We start from the raw sequence: 5981 nt of genomic DNA on the forward strand, positions 1-5981 counted from the left end.
TAATTTGTATCATAGGTACACTTCAACTGTGAGAGACGGAATCTAGAAAGCCAAGTTAACAAACAGATCACCGACCATTTCGAATCCCACCGTACCTTCTCCGCTATGAAATCCGGTTTCCAAGCTGGTCATGGGTGCACTTCAGCCACGCTCAAGGTCCTAAACGATATTATAACCGCGATCGATAATAGACAGTACTGTGCAGCCGTTTTCATTGACCTGGCCAAGGCTTTCGACTCTGTCAACCACCGCATTCTTATTGGCAGACTAAATGGCCTTGGTTTCTCAAATGACTGCCTCGCCTGGTTCACCAACTACTTCTCAGATAGAGTTCAATGTGTCAAATCGGAGGGCCTGTTGTCTGGACCTATGGCAGTCTCTATGCGGGTGCCACAGGGTTCAATTCTTGGGCCGACTCTTTTCTCTGTGTATATCAATGATGTCGCTCTTGCTGCTGGTGACTCTCAGATCCACCTCTATGCAGAAGACACCATTTTGTATACATCTGGCCCTTCATTGGACACTGTGTTAACAAACCTCCAAACGAGCTTCAATGCCATACAACACTCCTTCAGTAGCCTCCAACTGCTCTGTGTATGGGTGGTCCTCTGTAGCTCAGCTGGTAGAGCACGGCGCTTGTAACGCTAAGGTAGTGTGTTCGATCCCCGGGACCACCCATACACAAAAAAAAAAATGTATGCACGCATGACTGTAAGTCGCTTTGGATAAAAGCGTCTGCTAAATGGCATATTATATTATTTATATTATTAAACACTAGTAAAACTAAATGCATGCTCTTCAACCGAACGCTGCTTGCACCCGCCCACCCGACTAGAATCACTACTCTCGACGGGTCTGACCTAGAGTATGTGAACAACTACAAATACCTAGGTGTCTGGTTAGACTGTAAACTCTCCTTCCAGACTCACATTAAGAATCTCCAATCCAAAGTTAAATCTAGAATCGGTTTCCTATTTCGCAACAAAGCCTCCTTCACTCATGCTGCCAAACATGCCCTCGTAAAACTGACTATCCTACCGATCCTTGACTTCGGCGATGTCATTTACAAAATATCCTCCAACACTCTACTCAGCAAATTGGATGTAGTCTATCACAGTGCCATCCGTTTTGTCTCCAAAGCCCCATATACTACCCACCACTGTGACCTGTACGCTCTTGTTGGCTGGTCCTCACTACATATCCGTCGACAAACCCACTGGCTCCAGGCCATCTATAAATCACTGCTAGGCAAATCCTCGCCTTATCTTAGCTCATTGGTCACCATAGCAATACCCACCCGTAGTATGCGCTCCAGCAGGTATATCTCACTGGTCATCCCCAAAGCCAACACCTCCTTTGGCCGCCATTCCTTCCAGTTCTCTGCTGCCAATGACTGGAACAAATTGGAAAAATCTCTGAAGCTGGAGACACTTATCTCCCTCACTAACTTTAAGCATCAGTTGTCAGAGCACCTTACCGATCACTGCACCTGTACACAGCCCATCTGAAATTAGCCCGCCCAACTACCTCATCACTATATTGTTATTTATTTTGCTCATTTGTACCCCAGTATCTCTATTTGCACATCATCTCTTGCACATCTATCATTCCAGTGTTAATACTAATTGTAATTATTTTGCACTATAGCCTATTTATTGCCTTACCTCCATAACTTGCTACATTTGCACACACTGTATATATATTTTTCTGTTGTATTTTTGACTTTTTTTGGTTTTACCCCATATGTAACTTTATTTAACCAGGTAAGCCAGTTGAGAACAAGTTCTCATTTACAACTGCGACCTGGCCAAGATAAAGCAAAGCAGTGCGATAAAAACAACAACACAAAGTTACATATGGGGTATAACCAAAAAAAGTCAAAAATTAAAAAATGTAAAATAAATCTAAAACAAAAATCCAGAAAATCACATTGTATGATTTTTAAGTATTTAATTTGCATTTTATTGCATGACATAAGTATTTGATACATCAGAAAAGCAGAACTTAATATTTGGTACAGAAAACTTTGTTTGCAATTACAGAGATCATACGTTTCCTGTAGGTCTTGACCAGGTTTGCACACACTGTAGCAGGGATTTTGGCCCACTCCTCCATACAGACCTTCTCCAGATCCTTCAGGTTTCGGGGCTGTCGCTGGGCAATACAGCCTTTCAACTCCCTCCAAAGATTTTCTATTGGGTTCAGATCTGGAGACTGGCTAGGCCACTCCAGGACCTTGAGATGCTTCTTACGGAGCCACTCCTAAATTGCCCTGGCTGTGTGTTTCAGGTCGTTGTCATGCTGGAAGACCCAGCCACGACCCATCTTCAATGCTCTTACTGAGGGAAGGAGGTTGTTGGCCAAGATCTCGCGATACATGGCCCCATCCATCCTCCCCTCAATACGGTGCAGTCGTCCTGTCCCCTTTGCAGAAAAGCATCCCCAAAGAAAGATGTTTCCACCTCCATGCTTCACGGTTGGGATGGTGTTCTTGGGGTTGTACTCATCCTTCTTCTTCTTCCAAACACGGCGAGTGGAGTTTAGACCAAAAAGCTCTATTTTTATCTCATCAGACCACATTACCTTCTCCCATTCCTCCTCTGGATCATCCAGATGGTCATTGGCAAACTTCAGACGGGCCTGGACATGTGCTGGCTTGAGCAGGAGGACCTTGCGTGCGCTGCAGGATTTTAATCCATGACGGCGTAGTGTGTTACTAATGGTTTTCTTTGAGACTGTGGTCCCAGCTCTCTTCAGGTCATTGACCAGGTCCTGCCGTGTAGTTCTGGGCTGATCCCTCACCTTTCTCATGATCATTGATGCCCCACCAGGTGAGATCTTGCATGGAGCCCCAGACCGAGGGTGATTGACCGTCATCTTGAACTTCTTCCATTTTCTAATAATTGCGCCAACAGTTGTTGCCTTCTCACCAAGCTGCTTGCCTATTGTCCTGTAGCCCATCCCAGCATTGTGCAGGTCTACAATGTTATCCCTGATGTCCTTACACAGCTCTCTGGTCTTGGCCATTGTGGAGAGGTTGGAGTCTGTTTGATTGAGTGTGTGGACAGGTGTCTTTTATACAGGTAACGAGTTCAAACAGGTGCAGTTAATACAGGTAATGAGTGGAGAAGAGGAGGGCTTCTTAAAGAAAAACTAACAGGTCTGTGAGAGCCGGAATTCTTACTGGTTGGTAGGTGATCAAATACTTATGTCATGCGTTGTACGTAGGAAAACCAGCAAAATCGGCAGTGTATCAAATACTTGTTCTCCCCACTGTATGTATTTGCAAATGTCCTTGGCGAATAAAGGTGATTCTGATTCTGCAAAGGTTGAGTCTCTAGATTCCCTTGCTGCTCTGGGGAAATAATGAAATGGAAATCATGGGCAATTTAAACTGGGACTGATTATCTCCAAACTCTGAGACCATGTCATTTGTTATATTTCACCCTATTGATAAAGGAAGCTAGAAGGCTGAACCCAGAAGACAACTCTAAATCAACACTAACTGATATTATCCTAAAATCCTTCCACTCATATTGTTGTGTCTCTTTGTTCAACGGACGTCGGGTAGCCTGTGATATTAATATTGTAGCAAACAGCGGGGCAGGGCAGTGAACCCAGGTCGCTGGCGAAAAAGGCAAACACCCTAAGCATCGCAGCAATAGGGTTAAACTTAATTATAACCTGTCTCACACTTCCCCCTATAAAAGCAAGTCCCGTGCTTCGACTACTCAGACCCCTCACACATCCGGGCCATGCATTCTGATAGCCTCACAGACACCATACTACTTCTGACACCAATGTAGCAAACAGTGGGGCAGGGAAGCGAACCCAGGTTGCACTTGTAAAAAGGCAAACAACCTACGCATCGCGCCGCTGGCGCCAATTGGGTTACTTGGTTGGAATTGTGACGTGGCTCATTTAGCGAGGATCACTACACTATAGTGGAACTATGATACAATTACAGTTACCATATGAAATGTTAAATGTAGAACTATAATATATGAATATTGGTATATTGAATTTGACTTGCCCACATTCAGTTAGCTCCATTTTGTATGATTAGACTGACACAAACCTGTCTCAGTTAGGTCTGAGTGTTTTACTTCCATTCACTGTACTAAAATTACACCATACATTTAATTTCTCTACACACTTTACAATCATTCCTGGCAGGATTCTCACCTTGTAGCCTGAATTCACAACCAGAACATGTCAAGTCATTGAGATATCTACTGTTCTGCTGAGAGAGCACCTTCCTGATGACTAGCACTCTGTGTATTCTTATGGGTGAAGTCTGATCTGGAATGTGAAGATAACTGAAGCTAACTTTAGAAAACCAGTATATCTAGCTTGCATCATAGTCCACCCCTCAGGCTAAGTTCAGGTTACAGCATCAGGCAGGCATCAACAGCCGAGTTGTAGGCTACAACCTGGGTTGTATTCATAAGTTTACTCCGCAGCCAACAGTTTTAAAATGTTGCATAAACAGTTTACTCCAAACGCTGTACAACGTGACCTAAACGGTTTCTGTTGCCAAACGTTTTGCTACGGTGGGCACTAATGAACACACACAACCTGTTTTGAGGAAGTGTAAGTTGTTGTTAGTCTTTCCACAGTATTTATTTGTCTCTCTTTCAAACAACATGCCTTCCTGAGTGAAAAGCGTTAACAGTAGATTAGAAAGAGAAAATGTTGTTGCTTGTTGTGTTTTAAGCCTGTTTTGAGAAGACAAGTCTATAGACCTATGATACAGTACACTCTTAGAAAAAAGAGTTCCAAAAGGGTCCTCTGGCTGTCCCCATAGGAGAACGCTTTTGGATTCCAGGTAAAACCCTTCTGGCTTCCATGTAGAACCCTCTGTGGAAAGGATTCTTCATGGAACCCAAAAAGGGTTCTACCTAGGACCAAAAAGGGTTCTACAAAGGGTTCTCCTATGGGGACAGACAAAGAACCCTTTTAGATTCTAGATAGTGTAGGAGCGATCACCCTGGGGCACACAGATGGAAACAGAACGAATTCACCCCACGCATCTAATTTATATCCAAAACATTTTAAGGAGAGTAGGCCTATTATAACACTGTCCACAAAACATATCATCAACTATATTAATACACATAACAATATCATCAACTATATTAATATCATAACAATATCATCAACTATATGAATACACATAACAATATCATCAACTATATTAATATCATAACAATATAATCAACTATATTAATACACATAACAATATCATCAACTATATTAATACACATAACAATATCATCAACTATATTAATACACATAACAATATCATCAACTATATTAATACACATAACAATATCATCAACTATATTAATACACATAACAATATCATCAACTATATTAATATCATAACAATCGTCGTCTTACCTTTTATATGTCTCTCAATAGAAGTAGAGTCTGGAATGATCATTCGGTCGTGGAAAGTCCCTTTAGTTTGTTCTGCTCATTTCCATATCAGGTTCTACCTGTTCTCTCTCCCACTCCCTGTCTCTTTATAGCTCTTACAATGTGCCTTGGCAAACATTCTACAAGTGTCTGGAACTCTATTGGAGGGATGTGACATCATTCTTCCACAAGATCTACGTTTGAATGGCAGATCTGTTACAGGTCTATTACAGGTCTGCTACAGGTCTATTACAGGTCTATTACAGGTCTATTACAGGTCTGCTACAGGTCTATTACAGGTCTATTACAGGTCTGTTACAGGTCTATTACAGGTCTATTACAGGTCTATTACAGGTCTATTACAGGTCTGTTACAGGTCTATTACAGGTCTGTTACAGGTCTGTTACAGGTCTATTACAGGTCTATTACAGGTCTATTACAGGTCTATTACAGGTCTGTTACAGGTCTATTACAGGTCTATTACAGGTCTATTACAGGTCTATTACAGGTCTGTTACAGGTCTATTACAGGTCTATTACAGGTCTATTACAGGTCTATTA

Source organism: Coregonus clupeaformis, unplaced genomic scaffold (assembly GCF_020615455.1).
Source record: "Coregonus clupeaformis isolate EN_2021a unplaced genomic scaffold, ASM2061545v1 scaf0519, whole genome shotgun sequence".
In the NCBI taxonomy this organism is placed as follows: domain Eukaryota; kingdom Metazoa; phylum Chordata; class Actinopteri; order Salmoniformes; family Salmonidae; genus Coregonus; species Coregonus clupeaformis.